Source organism: Lactuca sativa, chromosome 9 (genome assembly GCF_002870075.4).
Source record: "Lactuca sativa cultivar Salinas chromosome 9, Lsat_Salinas_v11, whole genome shotgun sequence".
NCBI lineage: Eukaryota > Viridiplantae > Streptophyta > Magnoliopsida > Asterales > Asteraceae > Lactuca > Lactuca sativa.
The window spans coordinates 99,388,683-99,412,076 of NC_056631.2; positions in this window are offsets into that span (position 1 = coordinate 99,388,683).

A 23,394-nucleotide genomic window follows, 5' to 3' on the forward strand; every position below is an offset into this window, starting at 1 on the left:
TGCCTTATGCTGTGTAGCGGTCTTCAATCTTATGGAGGTCCCTATTTATAATTATAAGAAAATCTAGTTTGAATTCAAGATAATAATACTATACTGAAATTGAAATTCACTTTCTTTATCAGCCAATGAGGCTTCTAGAATCCTTAGAAGGGACTCCTAAAACTGTCCCCTCCCAGGAAGGTTCTAGAATGCTTCCTTATTCAGCTTTTGAACAATTTCACTCTAATCCTTAATCCCATTAATTAATTATAATTAATCCAGAATAATATTAAATTATCTCTAATTAATTATTAACTACTTATATTTCTAATTAATATATTAATCCAAAATATATTAACAAATTATTTATCTCTCTTTTATTATCATTCCTGGTTATGAGGGTAACCCAAAAAGACTTTACTATTATTTAACCAATTATACCAACTTAGTTAAAGCCTTAGACACCATTCTCCTACAAAAACCACCATATGTTAGTCCCTTAAATTAACTAAATTTCAATAAGGGAAAAGGGTATTAAATGAAAGATGAAATACTTATACCCTATTGGGTATTATTCTAAAAATAGTATAAAATAAACTATTAGTTTAGCAATGGGTTGATTTTAAAATGAGCAAAACTAAAACCATTTTAAACAACCAATGATCATTTTGCAAAGCATGGAAAGAATAAAACAACCATAGGAGGAAAAAAACTACAACATTTGGAGACTTTGAATCCTCTATAGAGGCTACAGGTTAATGCAGAATGTACATGTAGGACTCCACCTAAGTAGAAACACCAACAATAGCTCAAATTGACATGGATGCTAGTCTTTATTGTAAATTAATCTCTTAAGCCTTTCAGAACAAAAGCCAACCTTTTGTCTTAAAGGGAAGGTTGAAAGTGTCAACTTCTTTTTATCAATTGTTAACACCTTAAGACGGAACATCATAGGAGAGAGTGAGTGAGAGAGAGAGAGAGAGAGCTATATGGTTTTTGTCTTCCAAAAGAACCAACTATCAAAGCTAGTTTTCATCACCTTTTATACACACATCATCCCTTAAGAAGTTAGTAGACACCATGCTTCAACTATAACACTGTTAGTCAAAAGCAAGTGATATATTTTGGAATAAATAACAAGAAAAAACCAACACCCCACTCCATGGGGGTGTACTCAACGAAGAAGAGAGATAAGAGAAAGAATGCCAAATACTCTTCCTTTTTATGTAGAATTTGTGTCTAGTTTATCAAAACAAAGACCTTTTAGTTTATATAAAAAATACATGAATTTACTAAATTAAATCTAATGATTTTATTTCCTACTTATTATAGAAAATAGTTATTTTCATAAAATAATTATTTTCCAATTAAGTACAAGAAATATAATCATTTATCAAATATCAAATTCTTATAAATAATATATTTACATCAATTTGTTGTTAGTGTAACCTTTAAGGACCATATATTATCTAGCAAATATCATCCTATAATGATTCATGACCATAAAGATGTTTCAATCTTCCACTTGCACAAGACTCATTATAGATCGATATAGATAATAGAGAACGTCTAGGAACATTTCACTGCCCCTAGTAATATACGACTTTATGTCATTCTATCAACATCCAACTCCAGAAAGCTTAAATCTACAATTAATCTATAAGGTAAGTTTTTTTTGTTGTCCCTTTCTTACAGACATCATATTGACGAAGTGACTTGGATTGCTATCAATATCTTTTGTTATTCAACTTTGGGTATTTCACATTAGATGTCTATCCCAACACATAATAATAAAAAATTATTTCTTGACTACATACACCTCTTTTATAGACCTGACAATTCGTGTATTGGTGTCATGAAAACGTGTCATCCACAAATTTGACACGATACAATTACACAATGAGAAATAAGCTTTATCTCAATTTTTGAGATGTATTCGTATCGTTTATTCGTGTTGTATCGTGTCTCTCACAGATTCGTGTCTTTGTGTCTGAAATTGTCAGGTCTACTCTTGTATAATTCATACCACACCTAAGAACAACATTTATCCATGTCATAGTATAGCGCTCCATACACTCAAGTCCCAATATGCATCTCAAGTATTAAGGATACAAAGATAGTACTTATACCAATTATCACTCAAGATAGCGATCCATGAGGTGATCTTGATGCATATCATGTCCAATAGTTACTCTCTCTAACAAGTACCTATAAATCTTGGCTACAACCCTTTATCCATTTTCATTTAATGGGAGTCAACCAATCCAATTCATATAAGTCTTACATCATAATTACTCCCATAATTATGACCGACTATGAACTTTTAGAGTAATTGGATTATTCATGGATTAAACATGTTAATATAAAACACAACAAGTATTTACATAAAGATCATATGCCAATATATGAAAACAATATAATAGATGTTGTCTTAATGATCCAATATCCAAATCAAATCACATTTATAAATTAACAAAGTCATATTACTCAAGCTTTGAACTTTCATTCCTAGCTTAATAATGGATATGACTAAATTTAATTTGTGTGAATTCTCAGAATACAGTCATCTCCATATTTTTTTTTCTAAGTATAGTTAAATATCTTGGAGAATATGAGTGGTGTTCTAATGTGACTTAGATTATCTTAGCTTGATTAAGTATACTCTTTAAGTCACAAAATATTTCTAAGTGATCCTTCAATGGTAGGACTCAACCTAGTTTTTCAATGAACTCATTCATCTAATTATATTTGATTGCAGCTTCTAAAGCAGCAATGTATTCTTATTTTGTAGTAGATTGTGTAATTATGTTTTGCCTAGTGCTAATTCTAACAAAAATCATTCTTCATTCTTAATGAAGTCATAACCCAATTATAATTTATAATTATATCTATTTATTTTGAAGTCAACATCTTGTGTAGTTCTTAACATAGAGATCTTCTTCTAAAATGATTATATAATATACATTCTTTTAGTTCTTCCGAAGTACTCTTAGAATGTCCTTATATTCATCCAATGACTTACCCATTGTGTCTAATTGGTATCCTATGATATAATCACATTATAATCATATACCTAGTCTTGTGTATAATAAGGCATAAATGATGGATTCATTTGTTTAAAGTAAATAAAAATATAAATAATTTCATCTCCCTCAAACCTATGTGTTATGTCCTTTGAGGAAAGCTCAAAATGGTGTAATATGGCAATTCCAATAGCAATCCAAAGGAATCTTGTATATTGATATCTTTCATGATATTCTCAACATATACATAAAGATTTAAAAATTTAACATTCATCTTTATCTATCTTTATAGATTTTACATTCCAAGAAAGTACCTTGTCATTCCTAAGTCTTTCATTTTAGAGATACTTTCCGAGTCAATATGAAATAGCTGTGTGTAGTCGGTGAGTGATTTCTCATGATTAAGTATGTCTCGTTCACACAAAATTTATAATATCACTATGCTTCCACTAGTTTTTAGTAAACACAAATGTTATCTTCATTTTGATAAAAAAATATACTTTGTGTTTTCATGTTAGAATATGATTTGAACCTTGAGATGTTTGCTTTATATCCACAAGTGAATCTTATAGCTTACATATTTTGTTAGGATAACTTGAATTAAAAAAACTTCTATGCTAAGATATATAGACATCTCTCAGTAGATGTCTATTAAGAAAAGCGGTTTTCTTGAAATCTATTTTACATTTCTCATAATCAAAATATGTAGTTATTGTAAACAATATCCTTGGTGATATGATCATAGCTACCTGATAAAAGCTTTGATTATATTTATTGACTTGAGTATGAGTGAAACATTTTATAACAAGTCTTGCTAAATAATTATGGAACTCTATGTTTGTTTTCTTTCTAAAAGATTTTCTTACTCCTATTCTTACTATAAGGAGGAAGATTAATCAAGCTCGTACTTGATTTTTATACATTGATTACATCTCAGTGTTTATGACTCTAAATCATTTGTCAGGTTTAAAGTATGATATAATATTTTAGTAGTTGATAGGTTTACTAGAAACTATCAAGAAAACTAATAAAAGATAGATTCCATATTTTTCATGTTATAAATGATTTCTACGATATATGTGAACAAATTGTATTTCTGAATAACTATTATTCATGTTCAATAATTTCTTGTTAAAACTAGTGCCAAGTTTACAACATCATGTCATTGTTCTTGAGCTACTTCAAGTTCCATGTGCCTCCCACTTGCTTTGTCATTAAAAGCTTGTTTTTTGACAACTCATCTTTGAAAGGAATAAGAGAACTTATTCTTGTTGGGTTTGTATAAAATAATCTAAATAACCTTTTACAATATTCTAAAAATATGTATTTAGTAGACCTTGGGTTTAGAAGCTTTAGTCTAATATATGCTTCAAATCCTTAAAAGGTTAAGTAAGATAAAGATCGATCCTTTCCATACTAAATCTTATAAAGTGTTTTATCTACTTACTAACTAGATTTTGTATTCTAGATACAAGTGATAGTGATTAAAGCATAATCCCAAAAGAGTGAATGAAGATAATTTCCACCAATTAGAAAGTAAACCATATCTAGTAAGATTTAGTTTATCCTTTATTTTCCCTAAAGCTTTAGATGTTCTACTTATTTGTATCTCAACTTTATATTTAAAAACTTTAACAATGTTTTACATTTATCTTTTAACATGTTAAATATAATTATAACGACTATAGTTGTTAATAAATATAATTAGGTATCTTGTATTGAATCCAAATAGTCATTATAAAGGAAGTGATACATCACTATATTTAGTTCCTTTATAATTATTTATTTATAGTTTACGGAAAATAGAATTAGTAATATTTTATATATGAATAAGATTCACATATGTCAAATAAACTATATTATTTTCCTTCAAAAATCCATTTTTTGAAGTTGGAATATATGTACTCCATTTATATAATAAAGATAACAATGTCTTAGATAAGTTTGATTCAAATCATGCTTGAGTCAAAAGGTTTTGCTTATATAACTTATGATTTATAAAATATTGATATTTACTTTATATTTCTATTAAGATATCTATTTTTCAAAAATATAATTTAATCATTTTAGAACATGAAGGAGATCACTGTGAAAAACGATTAAGTAAATAATCAATCATATATTTAGACAAGTTAAATTCATAACATACATTGTTATAAACAAATATTGTTTTACAATACAAGTAAGTTTATGCTCTAAGAATAAATAATAAACTCCAAGAGTAAAGTTCCAACTTGATTGTGGTTATCGGCTTACTCTTCTTAAATAGACGTAAACATTATAGATATTAGATTAACATAAACTATGAGTGGTTGAGTGTTAAGTGAAAAGTATAAGTTTTATCTAACAGATACCTTAAGTACATATATTGGGAACAGAACAATCTTTTCCCATCTTACTTAATCTTGAAACCATTCAATCAAGAGAACTATCATATCATTGGATGAAGAAGACAACTAGCAAAACCAAAATCACACAAGACACAATATTTATGTGGTTCGGTGAAGGTGACCTACGTCCACATGAAGGAGGGGAGTATTCTTTATTTTAGAGCTCTCAAACACAACTTACAAGTTTAATTTTTACAAAGATTCGCCTAAAACTCTAGAATTCAAGATATAAAATGACCTAGCATGCATCCTTATATATATATATATATATATATATATATATATATATATATATATATATATATATATATATATATATATATATATATATATATATATATATACTTGAGGGATCATAACTAAAACCCTAATGGGTTAAGTCCATTGGCCTATAGGCCAATGAATGATGATAACCAATCATATTCCTCTATGAAACATATTCTAAAACATTCTTCCATGTGATATGATCCATCAGCATCTGCAAGACACATAATGGACAACCTTGACCATAATGGAGCATCATGATGCACAGGCGGCGCATCATGAACACTAATGGTCCAAGATTCATCATGATGGCACAAAATGGTGTATCTCTTGAGTATGATCATCATGTAAGTATATGTGGATCAGCATGGCACAACAAAGGAACCAAGATGGCGTGTCATGTACCAAGATTGCCCATGATGGCACAACATCTCCTCCATGGCGTAAGTTCCCTTCATGATGGAGCAACATCATCTTCATGGCTCAACATTTCCTTGGCTCAACATCTCCTTAGCTCAACATCACATTGGCCAAACTTCAGACATGACGGCACATCAACGCAACATCACCAAGGATGGCACAACTTCCTTCTACATGGCTCAACATGATGTCCGATGTCGCTCCAAGTGCTCCAAGTACTCCAAGTTGCTCCATGTTGCTCCAAGTTCTCCAATTGCTCCATGTACCTCCTAGTGTGCCATGTTGCTCCAAGTGCTCTAAGTGCTCCAAGTTGCTCCATGTTGCTCCAAGCCACTCCAAGTTTCTCCACATCATTCCAAGTTACTCCAAACCTCCTTTTGCATGATCCGTTCCTTTGTAACTTGATCCATTCCTTTGTATGATGATCCAAATACATCTCAGATGATCCATTCCTTTTTCACTTGCTCCTTGAACCTCAAGTGTTCCATTGAGATCTAAGTGCTCCAAATCCTCCATGAGAATGCTCTAGATGCTTGAGTAACATTTAACAATCCCCACCTTGACTTGACCATCATCTAAACTCCATCGCAAACAAGAACTTCCTCTCCCTTCATGCCATCAAGCCCCGATGGGTCTTACCTCTTTTAAACATCAACCAAGTCCAAGCAAAGCTTAAACTTCTTCATAGGCAATGACTTTGTTAACATGTATACTGGATTCACTTTGGTATCAATCTTCAGAATCGAGAACATGTCTGTTTCCGTAATGTCACAAATGAAATTCAATTTGACATTAATATGCTCTGTCTTCTCATGACACATAGGATTCTTTGCAAGATTCAACGCGCTCTGATTGTCATAGTATAATACCGACTTCTCCACCTTCAGACTAAGACCCTAAATAATCCCATGTAACCATATCTCCACCTTTATTCCTTCCATCATAGACATGTACCCGGACTCAGTTGTAGAAAAAACTGTATCTTGTAAAATTCACTTCCAACTGACGGCATATCCGAACAAAGTGAAAATATTTCATGTTTGTGACATGTGATTCAAAAAATCACCTCGATGATCAAATTTAGCATATCCAACCAAGTCAGTCTTCATATTAGCTCCATACGCCAAGAAAACATAAGTCGTTCCTTCAAGTATCGCATGGTCCACTTGACAACTTCCCAATGAGCCTTCCCTGGATTACTCATAAACTTGCTTACCACACTAAATTAATGAGCCAAATCAGGTCTGGTGTTGACAGTTGCATACATAAGACCTCCCATAACACTAGAGTAAGGAACCCTATTCATTTACTTCATTTCTTCATTAGTTGTGGGTATAGTATCTTGATCAAGTTTAAAGTGAGTTGCCAAAAGAGTTCCAACTGGTTTCGAATGGTCATGGTTGAAAGAATGCAAAACTTTATTAATGTACTTTTATTGAGAATTAAATAATTGCCCTTCTCTTTTATCCCATTTAATCTCCATCCCTAGTATCTTTTTTTCCGCTCCCAAATCCTTCATCTCAAACTCATTCCTCAGGGTCGCCTTCAATTCATTTATTCCAGCCATGTCCTTAGCTGCGATTAGCATATCATCAACATATATCAATAGATATTTGTAGGAATCTCATGAGAATTACAATGAGTAGACACAATTATCAAAATGGTTTTGAGTGTAGCCATGCGAGATCATGAATGAATCAAATCTCTGTACCATTGTCTTGGAGACTACTTCAAGCCATACAAAGATTTCTTCAGCAAACATACATGACCCTTCTTAGAATCAAGGAACCCTTCTAGCGATGACATATAAATCTTCTCTTCTAAGTTCCCATGAATAATTTTAGTTTTCACATCAATTTGTTCAAGCTCCATATCAAACGCACTCACCGTGGCCAAAAGAACCTGACACGACCTGTGAGAACATCCTGTGATATTCAATTCCTTCTTTCTGAGAAAACCCATTCGCCACCAATCTTGCCTTGAATGTAGTTCGTTCAACTCCTGGTATCCGTTTCTTATTCTTAAAGATCCATTTGCATTCCACTGGTTTTGCTCCTTTTGGTAATGAAACAAGATCCCATGTTTCATTCTTCTCTAAAGATTGCATTTCTTTATTCATGGCTGTCAACGAATTTGTTGCTTCATTACTCGCCACTGCCTCTTTATACGATTAAGGATCCTTTATGTCATTTTCCTCTCCAGTTGCTAAAGCAAAAGCAATGAGTTAAGGAAACCAAAATTCATACATCCCACATATCTATCAGGTTTTCGAATAACCCTCTTGGATCTCCTCCTTGCTATAGTTTCTTGCACATCATCCTTACTGGAATTACTACTAGATGAAGATCCCACAGATTGCTCTTAGGTTTCATCTTATCCAGTTTGTTCACTGCTGCCTTGCTCCTCATTACTTATCACAACTCTGTCAAGAGTTTGAGATGCAAACTCCACCTTCTGGCTAGCACGATGATCTTTGTTTCCTGTTTGACTTGTATCACCTCCTCCCTGTTTACCCATGGTAGATTCATCAACGGTTAGATCTCCGCTCATGGTAAATTTAGGAGTTCTTTCTTCTTCTATATACAAAATTCGATAACCTTTTACTCATGTCGCATATCCTAGAAATATGCATTCCATTGCCCTTGCTCAAGTTTACCATCATTCACAACAAGCATATGCAGGGGATCCAAATATTCATAAACCAAAATAGTCAGAGTGTTTCCCATACCACACATCTTGAGGAGTCTTCATGTCAATAGCATTTAATGGTGATCTGATCACCATATAGCAAGCAGTGTTCACTGCTTCTGCCCAAACTTACTTAAATAAGTTAGCAAATATCCTCATGCACCTTGCACGCTGCATGAGTGTTTGGTTAATCCGTTATGTCACACCCTTTTGTTGTGGTGTGTGTCGTACACTGCGGTGCCTCATTATACCTTTTACTTTGCATAAGTTATCAAAGGGAGCATTACAGAACTCCAACCCATTATCAGTCCTTAGAGTCTTGACCTGTTTTCCAGCCCTTTTCTCAAACATGGTTTTCTACTCGTTAAACTTCCCAACAACCTCATCTTTGGTCTTTAGAAAGTATAAACCAACGTTCCTTGAATAATCATCAATGAACCTCAGAAAGTATGAGCACCCTCCTTGAGACTTAATAGGTGTAGGACCCCACATATCTGAGTGAATGTATTCCAGGATTTCTTTGCCATTGTGTTGACCGGTACCTAACTTCACTTTGTGATGCTTTCCCTTAACACAAGCTTCAAAAAATTTTATCTTCCTAGTAGCCTCTCCACCAAGCAGACCTTGTTTACTTCGAACTAACATGCCATTCTCACTTATGTGCCCTAACCTACGATGCCACAACTCTGTCTTGTCATCGCTTTCATTCAAGGATTGATAGATACCGACCGTTCCCATAACCGTACTGCCTTCTTGGATGTAAAACCCTCTACAGTTCATCTTCCCTTTCATTATAAATAGAGAACCTTTGGTCATTTTGATCCAGTAACCTTTACCAATGTACCTAATCCTCTTCTTAGATCTGACAACCCGAACCTTTTTCCATTACCGTTAGCCGATTTCTGTTAATAAAATTTGAATTTTATTGATTTCCGTCAAATTCCTTTGGTATGGAAAATCATTTAATTATATAATTGAATTTTATATATAGTTAGAACCAAAATCACGCGAAAAACCCGAGTTTCCTTTGAAAACTAATAGTTTTTGGCCTGAGTGATGTTCACGGCTGTAAACCCGTTTACGGCTAGCGACAGGTGGCCCCCACCACCGACCATACACCCATCCTATAAATACGGGACTCCCACCTTCAATTGAACTTTTCTGACCAAAAACTCTCCCATTCTCTCTCTAACCCCTCAATCGTAAACACCAAAAACACCCTCTTTTCTTCCAAAAATAATCAAGAATCACCTTTGGAGGCTGTTTTGGAACATCAAAAACGCGTTTTTCATTGAATCCAACACCATTGTTCTTGAGTTTACGGTCGTCCACTCTTCTAACCTTCAAATCTTCAAATGGTTTACGGCTGTAAACCCTTCAAAGATACATATATCCTTCAAGAACACTGTTCACGACCATAAACCCTTCAAGGGGCTGTTACGGACGAGAACAGTTCACGGCCGCAAACTCCTTCACACCGTGAATCTTGACCACAAATCCACTATTCCACATAGATCGAGTCTCGGTAACATTCCTAAACCAATAACAAGTGTTTTTCCAACACTATAAATAATGGTTTCACTAATAAAATACAATTATGTATTAAATTGTTGATTAGGATCCCGTTAAGTATCGTGTGCATCCATCCGAAGGTCTTCACTCCCAACTTCACCGTCCGAAATTTCACGCAATCAACTGTGAGTTCATACCCCTATACTTTTATGATTTTTAATGTTTTTAGGGGGAGAATACAAGCCAAATACAAAAGATTTGTGAATTTATACAAAAGGATTCCACATATCAATAAAATATTTAGATATTTTATCCCTTTCTAACATGCAGAGGATAAGGGATGTTTTCAACTTACAAGCATAATTACATAGTTTCAGATCAATACATAAGTCAGGTACATAACATACATAGAAACTATAATAGGTATAGTTTGGGAATTCAATACAAGGTTTACATATACAAACATATAAACTGTTATAAGAATATAGTTTAGGGAATGAACGTATCTTATTATAAACTTATCTGTTGTTTATAAAAAAGGTTTTCTATATTATTACTTGTAAAGTCGTTAATCTAGTTTGAGAGACATGTCTTTGGGTACAATTACATGTACTAGTGGAAGACTACCCTTTTGAACCAGAGTCTCCTCGAGGGAGAGCATGAGTTTGTGTATAGATCTATATGGAACTGACAGTCCCGCACCCTGCTGTTAGCTACAGTAGGACCGGAAGGTCTACGGGTGACAAAGTCATAGAGGGCATTAGCGTCCGATTAACATCGTATCAATTAGTATGGCCATAAAAATCGAACGTAGATAACAATGATATATTTACATAGTAATATATACTTTACATGAACAATGCTTATTTTAGGTAAGTTTGGAAAATACATGGTTTTATTTGAAGTAATGAAACTACTATACATACTCGTGATAATCAGGGTTTTCAAAACATAACATTCTATACATACTGGTGTTAGCCAGAGTTTTCTTACAAAAAGGATTTTACATTCAAAAAAATATTATACAATTCATCTGGTGGTAAATCGACATTCGAACTAATACTTTATGGAACATTGTAACAAACTCATATTTTAGAAAATATTGGATTTTCTTGGAAACATAAAAACATTTTCACTGATTCATTAACAGGTTTTCATTACAAAAACATGCTTATGAACACAGCAACTTAATGCTGATCCACTCTTTCAAAATAACTTGTATTCTCAGGAAATCAGTAGACAGGTACTCCCACAGCTTTTGAGAATACAACACGTTCAGAGAGTCATTTCTTTATATTTTTGCTACTTTTGTTGTATATAAATTTTAATCAAACAGGTTTTCAAAACTGGTTGTGTTTACTTTGATTACTATGATGCAAATGTTGTGATAGTACATATGACGTCATCCACCCCCGAACGTTTCCGCCGTTTCGATTTGGGGGTGTGATAGATTGGTATCAGAGCTATTGGTTATAGTGAACTAAGTATACCGAACGTTACATGGTATGCAACTATAAACACTAAAAGGGCCGAAGTGCTCTAAAATTAAAAGTATACTTTAAAAATTTAAGTATTTTACAAAAAGTATACAAGTATACATATGTACAAGAAGCTATAACATAGTAAGAATTATATAAAAGTATTTAGGGCGAGTTGGACACCGCGGTTAAACCTGAATAGTTATGTAGTCATATGTGGAGCCAATATAACCTGATCAACTATATTTGTCCGAGATATGACCAAAATGTGTTTGGGAGTGACTGTGGCGTTGCGACAAGTCTGAAACTCACCAAATCCTATAATAATGAAGCACATAGTTAAAATCTTATAGGATTATTTTATGGTTCTATAACATTGCACAAAGTCATCACTAGTAGTACAAATCCTCACAAATGAAAGACATGGAATTCCTTATTATTGTTAATAGCTATCATTATAGGTCTTTATTATTGTATACCTTGCTTAAAAGTATTCAATTCATGATCATATAGGAGTCTTATAGTCATTTTCCATGTATCTTTTAGAAAAAGATGCCTCCCAGAAAGAGACCCAATAGGAAGAATAACGACGCTCCACCGCCACCACCTTCTCAGTTCGATCATGCCATGTTCCAGGCAGCAGTTACAGCCGTTGTGGCTGCCGCGATGTCGGAAATTAATTCTGGCAGCTTTAGCGGATCGGGAAGTGGTACCAATCCCTAAAATCTTAAGGGTGGTCAGGGACACCATAAGGAGTGTTCCAACAAAGATTTCATGAACGCGAAGCGCAAGCCCTTCGACGACAATGGAGGAGTCATTGCCTTAACCAGGTGGATCGAGAAAATCGAATCAATTTTCGAGATTTGTTCTTGTTCTGAGGCCAACAAAGTGAAGTTTGTCGCCTTCACCTTCACCGATAGAGCATTGAATTAGTGGAATAGCCGGGTCAAATTCCTAACTCTGCCGGTAGCAAATGCCATGGATTACGAAAGCTTAAAAGAGCTTATGCTTGTTGAGTAGTGTCCAAGGGGTGAGATGTAGAAGTTAGAGCACGAGCTATGGAATCTAAATATAAAGGGTTCCGACATTGCCACTTATACAGCTAGATTATGCGATCTGGCTCTTCTTTGTCCGGGGATGGTCACCCCGGAAAGCAAGAAAATAGAGAGGTACATTTGAGGATTGACACCCCTAACTCAAGGGAATGTTTTAGCTGCTAAACCCTCCACATTCGACAGCACCAAGTGCCTGGCACAGACCCTGATAGATCACGGGGTTGATCTTGATGAAGTGGCCGCCGCTCCCGAACCACCAAAGACGTGTGGTGGGAAGAAGAAGTTCTGGAACAAGCAAAAGGGCCAGTCTTCGCAGGAGCCCTCCAAGAAACAACAAGTTATGGCAGTTCATGCTGCTACCACTCCTGCCACTGTTCCTGCAACTCAAGCACCTGCCAGTAGATATGTTGGTACCCTTCCAAGGTGTGACAAGTGCAACTTTCATCATCATGGGCAGTGCCGCGAGATGTTATGCAATAGCTGTGGCAAGAAGGGGCACACTGTTAGATGTCATTTTATACATCTTTTATGGTATTTTTCATTATTATTTACTATCATATTTTATACATTTGCATTTCATTTATTTAATTAATGTTCAGCTCATGTAATTCGTAAGAATTCCCGTACTGCTCATGTTTTTATGTCAATTTCAGATAATTTGAGTGGAGCAGTGCTTTCGGAGCAGTTGGATGTGCGTTTGGAGCTTAAAATGGAGCTTGGAACTTATGTAGTATGCTTCGGAATGATTGGAAGATGCTTTGGTCAAGAAACATTCGATTGAATTGATCACACGAAGATAAAATATACAATCTAAAGTTAAAGGATGTTGCTGGCAGCTTTGACCCTCTGTCCGTATTTTGACCATATCTCAAGAATCGTAACTCCGATTGACGTGATTCAAAGTGATCTGAAAAGTAGATGAAAATTCGGACGTCTTAGGCACAACATGCGCTCGCGGGTTGCCTTCATGCGATCGAATGGGGCCTTTTTGCTATCGCAGGTTAGGTCACAGCTTGGATTCGAGGTTTTTTAGTGCCAAAAATTTATCCGGGAGTGAAAACTCAACACCTGCGATCTCATTGTGTGTAGATGCGATTGTAGGTTGGCAAAAAAGTGCCAAAATAGCCTCCTACTTCATTAAAAAGGTACGAGACGCATTTTCTTCAAAACCCACGATCACAGCTTTGATACATGCGATCGCATGCACATCGCTTTTTTCTCCTAGACGTATAAATAAACCTTATAACTTTCCAGTAACTTAATTTGATGATTTCATAGGTTTCATACGATGAAAATACAATTTTGGAGGTGTCTCTTCTCCGATTTCAATGATTTCTGAAGATCTGAAGACTGTGGATCATCTCCTTCAATTAGATTAGTAAGATTAGTTGTTTGATGTCTCTTTTCATGTGATTGATCATTAGATCTGGTTTTTATTTGTGTTTCTATCTAGATTCTTCACTTTTGTTCTTAATGAATGTTTGATTTTTCTTCTTGTTAGTCTGATCACCTAGCTTGGGTTTTATCGTTCTAGTTAATCAATTAATACAATCCGTAATTGTTCTAATAAATTGGTAAAAGTAACAAGTATCAGATTGGTTCCGTTTTGGGATTTAACTTTGATATAAACTGTAAAAATCATATCTTTATGCTTCCGAGCTTGTGAGAAGTATTGAGTATTGTTGGGAAATTTACAAAGAACATAATGCAATTTTCTGATTTAATTAAGAGCTTGTTTAATTAAATAGTAAAAAGGTAGGGTTAATTGAAAAGCTTGTTTTGATTAACTAATTTAGGTAAAAGAGAAATTACTAGAGCTTGTTAGTTTTTCTCAGTACCAGCTTAGATAGAACGCATCTCAAATAATCAGATCTGGATCAATTGCATGATTAGGAAAGTCAAAGAAGAACTGGAATTATTTTTATTATCGATTTTCGTTTCATTTAATATCACTGCATTTTTAGATTTTAGTTTAATGATAAACCCCCCTTTTATAATTTATGTTTTGACTAGATGTGCCTAATGCAAAAAGGCATTGACCATTAGGCTGTGTCCCTGAGGATTCAACCCTGCTTCCCTGTGCTATATTTTTAGTGCATTCCAAGCAGTGATAAATTTATTTGTTTAATATGTACGCAACAGCGTGTTAACACACACAACTTGATTTTGCAACGCACCAGCCCAACCAACCAATTAGGCTCCTAGAGCGGACGTTGGTCAAGTTTGTTATGGTTGTGGGGAGATTGGGCACTTCAAGAGGAATTGCCCCAAGGCAACAACAGCTGGCAACACAGGGAGAGTGCTAACTATGGGCCAAGAGGAGGCAATTGGTGATCCCATTGTTGTTATGGGTACGTTCCTCCTCGACAACTCCTATGCATGAATTCTTTTCGATTATGGTGCAGAGACAAGTTTTGTTAGTCATGCATTAAGCCTCTACTCCATCATAAACCCCAACCTTTAACTGAAACATATACCGTTGAGATGGTTAACGGAAAGAAAGAGAGCACTAATGATATATTCATAGGTTGTACCCTTACCCTAAACTACCATTCCTTCCCAATTGACCTAATGTCAGTTTCCATTAAAAGCTTCGACGTCATCATCGTCATGGATTAGTTGAGCCCCAATCGTGCTGATATCCTTTTCTACGAAAAAGCCATTCGTCTCAATCTACCCTCGGGAGAAATCCTCGTAGTCTACGGTGATAAACTCAACTCAAACCTTTATATCATTTCATGCATCCAAGCCCTGAAATATCTGCGAAAGGAGTGCCATGCATTCCTAGCCTATGTCGTTAATGAAAAACAGGAAGTTAAGGACCTCGAGAGCATCCCTGAAGTCTGCAACTTTCCAGATGTCTCCCCTAAAGATCTTCCCGGTATCCCTCCCGAGCGCCAAGTCGAGTTCCGTATTGACTTAATTCCCGGTGCTACGCCCGTAGCTAAATCCCCATACCGTCTAGAGCCGGCAGAAATGTAAGAGTTATCCAGCCAGCTCAATGAACTACTCAGCAAGGGATTCATTAGGCCAAGTTCCTCACCTTGGGGAGCCCTGGTCTTGTTTGTGAAGAAGAAAGATGGATCCTTTCGGGTGTGCATAGATTATCGTGAACTGAACAAGCATACCATCAAGAACTGTTATCCCCTACCCAGAATCGACGACCTCTTTGATCAACTTCAAGGAGCTGGTTAATTCTCAAAGGTAGAACTAAGATCAAGGTACCATAAACTACGAGTCCATGAGGGTGACGTTCCTAAGACAACATTTCGGACTCGGTATGGTCACTATGAGTTTGTAGTAATGCCCTTTAGCTTAACCAACACACTGACGGTATTCATGGATCTGATGAATCGGGTATGCCGCCCTTTCCTAGACAAGTTCGTAATTGTGTTTATTGATGATATACTTGTCTACTCTCGGAGTGAGGAAGATCATAAACAACACTTGAAGCTAGCATTAGAAACACTAGCCTCAGAGAAACTTTATGCAAAGTTTTCAAAGTGCGAATTACGGATCAGAAAAGTAACTTTCCTTGGTCACATGGTTAGCGAGGAAGGAATACACGTGGACCCTTCCAAGATCAAGGCGATTGAGAATTGGTTGGCACTGAAGACGCCCACAGAAATCCATCAATTGTTGGGTCTTGCTGGCTACTATCACAGATTTATCCAAAACTTCTCCAGGATTGCTAAGACTTTAACCACCCTGACTCAGAAAAGGTGTACCCTTTTGTTGGGGAGAAAAGCCAGACACTATGTTTCAAACATTAAACCAGGCCCTATGCAGGACACCTATCTTGTCTCTGCCTGAAGGGACGGAGGACTTCGTGGTCTACTGTGATGCATCCAATTAGGGCCTAGGCTGTGTGCTGATGCAGCGAGGAAAGGTTATTGTCTATGCCTCGAGACAGCTGAAAGCACACGAGGTCAACTATACAACTCACGATTTGGAGTTGCGAGCAGTGCTCTTTGTGTTAAAGATTTGGAGACCTTATCTCTATGGAACCAAGTGTATTGTCTTCACCCACCATAAGAGCCTACAACATATCTTTGATCAGAAAGAATTGAACATGAGGCAACGGAGATGGGTAGAGCTACTCAGTGATTATGAGTGAGAAATACGCTACCATCCTGACAAGGCGAATGTCGTAGCAGATGCCCTCAGCCAGAAAGAGTATTATGGTCGTAGAGCAAAGGCACTAATAATGACCGTCCATTCCCATTTGTCCGCTCAAAAAAGAGAGGCTCATCTAGAAGCCTTAAAACCAGAGAACATGTCGGATGAAGCCTTGAGGGGAATGGAAAAGAACTTGGAGATCAGAGAAGATGGAGTTTCCTATTTCATGGACCAGATGTGGACCCCAAGGTTCGGCGGTTACGGGGAGGTTGTCATGAACAAAGCTCACAAGACTAGATACTCCGTTTATCCACGTTTGGTTAAGATGTACCTGGATCTCAAAAAGTTATACTCGTGGCCAAACATGAAAGCAGAAATCGCTACTTTCGTAGGCAAGTGCCGAACTTGCGCCAAGGTGAAAGTGGAATATCAAAAGCTCTCAGGTCTACTTCAGCAGCCAGAAATACCTGAGTGGAAGTGGGAAATGATCACGATGGATTTCATCACTAAGTTGCCCAAGTCTTTGAGTGGGTACGGTACCATTTGGGTAATTGTCGATCGACTGACTAAATCCGCCCACTTCCTGCCAATCAAAGAGACATTCAAGATGGAGAGACTTACACGAATCTACATCCAAGAGATAGTTCGTCTGCATGGTGTACTTGTGTCCATTATCTCCGATCGGGATAGCACATTCACCTTGAGATTTTGGTAGTCACTGCTGAAGGCTCTTGGAACTAAGCTAGATATGAGCACAACTTACCATCCACAAAAAGACGGGTAGAGTGAGAAGACCATTCAAACATTGGAAGACACGTTGAGAGCATGTGTCATAGACTTTGGTAAGTCATGGGACACCCATTTACCTTTGGTCGAGTTCTCCTACAACTACATCTACCACACCAGCATGAAGGTTGTACCTATTGAAGCCCACTATGGCTGTAAGTAAAGATCCCCTCTGTGCTGGGCTGAAGTGGGCGACACGTAACTAGTTAAAGGTCAAGTCCCCGATAGCACTCTCACAGGCCCAAAAATCATCCGAGAAACTAAAGAAAAGATCATACAATTTTGGGAACGACTAAAAGCTTCAAGAGATAGACAAAAGAGCTATGTTGATAAGAGACGAAAACCTTTGGAGTTCCAAGTTGTTGAACGTGCTCTTTTGAAGGTCTCACCCTGGAAACGCATGATACGCTTTTGAAAGCATGGAAAGTTGAATCCAAGATACATAGGACCATTCAAGATCCTCGCTTGGATCGGTCCCATAGCATACAAACTTCAGTTACCCCAAGAACTTAGCAACATTCATCTTGTCTTCCACGTCTCGAACCTTAAAAAGTGTCTATCCAACGAAACCCTAGTGATCCTTCTTGACAAGATCGAGATCAACGAAAACCTTAATTTCGTGGAAGAACTAGTCGAAATCATGGATCGGGAAGTCAAGAAAACAAAACAAAGTCGCATATCGATAGTGAAGGTCCGTTGGAATGCCAAGCAGGGACCTGATTTCACTTGGGAGCGAGAAGATTCCATGAAATAGAAATACCCTCATCTTTTCCGAGTCCATGATTTGTATTCTGAGTTTGAATTTCGGGACAAAATTCCCTCTAACGGGGGGATGATGTGACAACCCGAACCTTTTTCCATTACCGTTAGCCGGTTTCCGTTAATAAAATTTGAATTTTATTGATTTCTGTCAAATTCCTTCGGTTTGGAAAATCATTTAATTATATAATTGAATTTTATATATGAGTCGGAACCAAAATCACGTGAAAAACCCGAGTTTCCTTTGAAAAATCAATAGTTTTCGGCCTGAGTGATGTTCACCGCCGTAAACCTGTTTACGGACGGACACCCGTTTACGGCCGTACACCCGTTTACGGCCAGCGACAGCTGGCCCCCACCACCGACCATACACCCAACCTATAAATATTGGAATCCCACCTTCAATTGAACTTTTCTGACCGAAAACTCTCCCATTCTCTCTCTAACCCCTCAACCGTAAACACCAAAAACACCCTGTTTTTTGTTCCGAAAATCAACAAGAATCACCTTTGGAGGTTGTTTTGGAACATCTAAAACGCGTTTTTCATCGAATCCAACATCATTGTTCTTGATTTCACGGTCGTACACCCTTCAAACCTTCTAATCTTCAAAGGCCGTAAACCCGTTTACGACCGTAAACCCGTTTACGACCGTAAACCCTTCAAAGATTCATATATCCTTTAATAACATTGTTCACGACCATAAACCATTCTAGGGGCTGTTCACGACCGAGAACATTTCACGACCGCAAACTCCTTCACACCATGAATCTTGACCACAAATCCACTTTTCCACCTCGATCGAGTCTCGGTAACATTCCTAAACCAATAACAAGTTTTTTCCAACACTATAAATATTGGTTTCACAAATAAAATACAATTATGTATTAAATTGTTGATTAGGATCTCGTTAAGTATCGTGTGCATCCATTCGAGGGTCTTCACTCCCAACTTCGCCGTCCGATATTTCATGCAACCAATTGTGAGTTCAAACCCCTATACTTTTATGATTTTTAATGTTTTCAGGGGAAGAATACAAGCCAAATTTAAAAGATTTGTGAATTTGTACCAAAGGATTTCAAATCTCATAAAACTTATGCAATGGATTTAGTCACACGATTTCCACATTTCAATAAAATATTTAGATATTTTATTTCTTTTGTAACATGCTGAGCATAAGGGACGTTTTCAACTTACAAGCATAATTACATAGTTTCAGATCAATACATAAGTCAAGTATATAAGATACATACAAACTATAATAGGTATAGTTTGGGAATTCAATACACGGTTGACATATACAAACATATAAACTATTATAAGAATATAGTTTAGGGAACGAACATATCTTATTACAAACTTATCCGTTGTTTATAAAAAGGGTTTTCTATATTATTACTTGTAAAGTTGTTAATCTAGTTTGAGAGACACCTCTTTGGGTACAATTACATGTACTAGTGGAAGACTACCCATATGAACCAGAGTCTCCTCGAGGGAGAGCGTGGGTTTGTGTATAGACCCATACGGGACTGGCAATACTGTACCTTGCTGTTAGCTACAGTAGGACCAGGAGGTCTACGTGTGACAAAGTCATAGAGGGTATTGGCGTCCGATTCATGTCATGTCAGTTAGTATGGTCATAAAAATCGCAAGTAGATAACAAAGATATATTTAGGTAGTAATATACTTAACATGAACAATGATTAGTTTACGTAAGTATGGAAAATACATGGTTTTATTTTAGGTAATGAAACTACTATACATACTGGTGGTAATCAAGGTATTCAAAACAGAACATTCTATACATACTGGTGTTAGCCAGGGTTTTCTTACAAAAATGATTTTACATTCAAAACAGTATTATACAATTCATCTGGTGGTAAATCGACATTCGAACTAATACTTTATGGAACATTGTAACAAACTCATATGTTAGATAATATTGGATTTTCTTAGAAACATACAAACATTTTCACTGATTCATTAACAGGTTTTCATTACAAAAACAAGCTTATGAACTCACCAGCTTAATGTTGATATACGCTTTCAAAATAACTTGTATTTTTAGGAAATCGATAGACAGGTACTCCCACTGCTTTTGAGAAGACGGAGCGTTCAGAGAGTCATGTCTTTATATTTTTGCTACTTTTGTTGTATATAAATTTGAATCAAACAGGTTTAATATCTTTATATATATATATATATATATATATATATATATATATATATATATATATATATATATATATATTCTTAATGGTTGTGTTTACTTTGATTAGTATGATGCAAATGTTGTGATACTACATATGATGTCATCCACCCCCAAACGTTTCCACTGTTTCGGTTTGGGGTGTGACATTAGCCAATATGCCAAGAGATATTAATACCCTTCATACTGCTCACCCAATCATCACCCATCTTGACTTTCCCATCCCACTCTTCGAAGGAGTCGAACCAGTCATGATTATATGTCATGTGATAGGATTCTACAGAATCCAAGACCCAAGAAACTACATAACTAGATGTACTAATAGCTAGTACATCACCATCGTCCCCTTTATCAGAACTTTCCTGAACCACAATAGTAGTTTTATTGCTACTTGATTCACTCTTAAACTTATTCTTCAGTTGTGGACAATTTTGCTTGAAGTTTCCCTTCTCGTAGCAGTTATAACATTTTGCATTCGATGAAACTTTAGAATTCTATTTAGAACGTGATATCCCTTTATTTCCCCCTTTCCTTTCTTATTTCCTTCCTCTCCCTATGAACAAACCGGAACTCGACACCTCCTCTCTAACTAAAACTTTTCTTTTTTCAGTTCCTTGGACATCAGAGAGTCCTTCACATCATTCATAGTGATCGTCATCGTACCATAGACAATGGTATTAATGAAATTCTTATATGAGTTCGGAAGAGAACATAAGAGAATGAGCTCCTGATCTTCATATTCAATCAAAACATCAACCCCTTATAGATCCAAGTTGATGTGATTGAAGTTATCCAGATGATCTTTCACTAGGTTACTTTTAGACATTATGAGATTGTACAACCTTTTCTTCTGATACAACATGCTTGTCAGTGAGTTGTTCTGGTACCTTTCACAAAGTTTATCTCAGAGCCTAGATGCAGTTGTTTGATCCACGACCTCCTTCAGTACTTCATATGTTAAGCATAATATAATGGCACTATGTGCCTTTGTCAAAATGTCCACCTTCTTTTCAACCGCCATGTTCTTCGACACTTTTTCCTCTCCTTCCATTGTTGTTTCATATCCTTGTTGAACTAGAAGGACGTTCATCTTCACCTTCCACAAAGTGAAGTCATTTTAACCATTGAACTTCTCCAAATCAAACATGTGAGTAGACATCTTTAATGATAGCAATACAAAACGTAGCTCTGATACCACTTGTTAGGAAGTAAAGTGGATAACTAGCAAAACCAAAAGCACATAAGACACAGCATTTACATGGTTGGGTGAAGGTGACCTACGTCCAAGGGCAGGAGGAGAGTATTCTTTCTTTTAAAGCTCCTAAACAGAGGTCACAAACATAATTTTCATAAAGATTCGCATAACAATCTAGAATTCAAGATATAAAATGACCTAGGATGCATCCCTATTTATACTTGAGGGATCATACCTAAAACCCTAATGGGTCAAGCCCATTAGCCCTTAGGCCAATGAATGGTGACAACCAATCATATTCGGCCATTTAACATCTTTTAGAACATTCTACAATGTCATACAATTTTTCACTTGCAAAATCAAGCTAGTCAATTTGACTATTATAAGCGATAACATGTTATTTTGATAAGCGATAACATGTTATTTTGATAAATATTTAGGATAAATAATCTTAACCGAAGTTATAGTATATGTGACAAAGATTTTGTACATATAAAGAGCACCTAATTCTGACTTCGTTAGAAGACGTTATGATTTTTCTAATGTTTCAACATAGCAGTATACATCTCAGAAACCGAAATTGGAATCGGTCGATTGTTAGGAAAATCAATCCAAACGAGAGTTGAATATCTCGTAAATACTTATCCGTTAACATAAAGTAAGTCGCTAACGGATATCATATGAGAGAGTTATGAATTTTTAACAGACTTTAACAGTCTAAGCCTGTTAAAAATACAACTTTAAAAATTAACTCAAAACTAATCGACAGTGTCTAAATGAAAGTTGTAGATCTCGTCGATAGCTACGCGTGGATATAAAATCCATTGGTCTGTTACGATAATCAAAGTAGGTGGAGCAGGAGTTTCCTATTAAGATCAAATTTAGAACAGGTGCAAGATTGAGCACAATCAACAGTTAAGAAGTCTAAGAGTTAGAAACACAATAAAAAAGTCATGAGAGTTATGGTTATTACCTAGGACGGAAAGGTAATGTGTAGGGTCATCATATAAGCCTTGTTTTGTTGATGATTCAGGGACATAATCATCCTAAGGGGAGATAATTGTAAAACCCGCAAATTAGAGCTAGTTAATTTGACTATTATAAGTGATAAAACGATATTTTGATAGATAATTATTTAGGATAAATAATCTTAATTGAAGTTCTAGTATATGGGAAAAGGATTTTGTACATATAGAGAACACCCAAATTTGACTTTGTGAGAAGAAATTATGATTTTTCTAGTATTTCAGCGTAGTAGTATATGACTTAGAAACCGAAATTGGAATTCTTCGCTTGTTAGGATAAACAGTGAAAATTAGAGTTGAGGATATCGTCAATACCTATATGTCAATATAAAGATAGTCGAGAACGTATATCATATGACAAATTTATGAATTTTTAACGGACTTTAACAATCTGAGTATGTTAAAAATATAATTTTAAAAATATATTCAAAACTAGCCGATATAGTAAAAATAAAAGTTGCAGATCTCCTCGATAGCTACGTGTGGATATAAA